The sequence below is a fragment of the Triticum dicoccoides genome, unplaced genomic scaffold, assembly GCF_002162155.2.
Source record: "Triticum dicoccoides isolate Atlit2015 ecotype Zavitan unplaced genomic scaffold, WEW_v2.0 scaffold32018, whole genome shotgun sequence".
NCBI lineage: Eukaryota > Viridiplantae > Streptophyta > Magnoliopsida > Poales > Poaceae > Triticum > Triticum dicoccoides.
Genome location: NW_021263051.1, coordinates 17410 through 19278, shown reverse-complemented (window position 1 = coordinate 19278; position 1869 = coordinate 17410).

Here is a 1869-nt window from a genome sequence, read left to right as displayed (position 1 = left end):
GACTTAGCAAGCTTTGTAAAAAGTTTGGGTGAGAGACCACTTATACAAAGGTTGCTGGAGGAGGTTTTGAAACAATTCCTTATTTAACACTATTTTAAATTTTGTTTTCTTATTTGACACTGAAAAACTTTTTCTTCCATATCTAACAATGAGTTTAAATTTTATGCCTTTTACGACACTTTCATCCATTTTAAACCTAAAAGACACCTAAAAAGACTCTTTTACCCCTTATGTGGTATTTGTGTGCACAGGGCGGTAGCACACACGTGCAGCAGTGGCAGGATAGTAGCGCACACGTAGCAGCACATACACACACAGCAACACACACGCACGCGCACACACACATCAGCAGACACTCGCAGCAGCAGCAACACACGCACACACAGCAGGAGCACACACACGTACACAAGAAGTAGCAAACACACACTCAGCAGCACGCACGCGCGCTCCCATACACACACACTCAGTAGCATGAACGCGTGCACGGACACACACACACTCAGCAGCACGCATGCACACACACTCAGCAGTGCGCGCGTGCGCCCACACACAGCAGGAGCACACATGTACGCGCACACACACATGCAGCAGTAGTACACACGTCCACACAAATGTACCACATGAGGCCAAAATAGTCTTTTTAGATATCATTTAGATTTAAAATGAACAAAAGTGTTATAAAAGGCATAAAATTTAGATTCATTGTTAGACAGGGAATAAATTATATGTCGATGTCAAATAGGGCATAAAATTTAGACACGGTGTTAAATAAAGAATTCTCTCGAGGTTTTTTGCCCAAGGTTGCTAAAAATATAGCAAGGTAGTGCAAATATAGAAAGGCTGTTGAAGATGCTCTAAGGAACAAATTTACAACTTACAAGATGCGACACCGCTATCGCCATGCCATTCCTGATCCTAGCCGGGATGCCCCTTCAATACGGTGGATCCAATTATTGTTTGCAGATGAAAAAAAAACTATATATCAATTTTGTGTTGCTTACTACATATAACACGCGGTTTTTGTGGATAGAAGGTGCGGATCAATTTGACTACAACAGCCACCCGCAAGCGAAACGCAACGGGCCGGCCTAGTTCGGGGCTCCGCTGCAGGCGCGTGTATGTTGTTTGGTTTGCTCTGGTTACCTTTTTGTTTTTCTATTGGTGCTTTTTTCTTTCTGGTTTTTTGTCTATTTTACTTTTTGGTTTTTATTTTATTATTCTTATTTTTTCTTCTTTGTTTGCTTTTTCTTCACTTTTTTCTAGTTTTCTTTTCTTTCTGCACTTTTATTTTTGTAATATGGTGAACATTGTTAAAATACAAGCTGAAAATTTATTTAGTATTCCTAGTTTTCTTTTATTTCTGCACTTCTATTTTTCTAATATATGGTGAACATTGTTAAAATAAAAACTGAACATTTATTTAGTATATGGTAAATTTATTTTCTAATACACGATGAACTTTTATAAATACACACTAAACATTTATTTCTTATACAATGATCTTTTTTACGTACGGTGAACTTTCTTAATGTACGGTTAATTTTTCTTAATATATGGTGAACTTTTTTTAACAAACTTACCAGTTTTTCTAATTTTCTATACTGGTTTTTAATGTTTTTAGCTCTATGAAAACTCCATCAATTGCTTTTCAGGAAAAAATGCCATAGAAATTGCAAAGAATAAAAAGAAGGAAACCCGCTCAAATGAGCTCGTGAGCCCGGGTCGGCCCATTTGCGCCTCGCTTCAGGCGTCGGGTCGTCTATTTGTGGTGAACGTATGTCAAATAGCAGCACTCCTTCACTACTGCTACAGTGACTTACAACGGTAGGCTAACTTGAGCATTGTTGGGTTGAAACATGTACAACACCA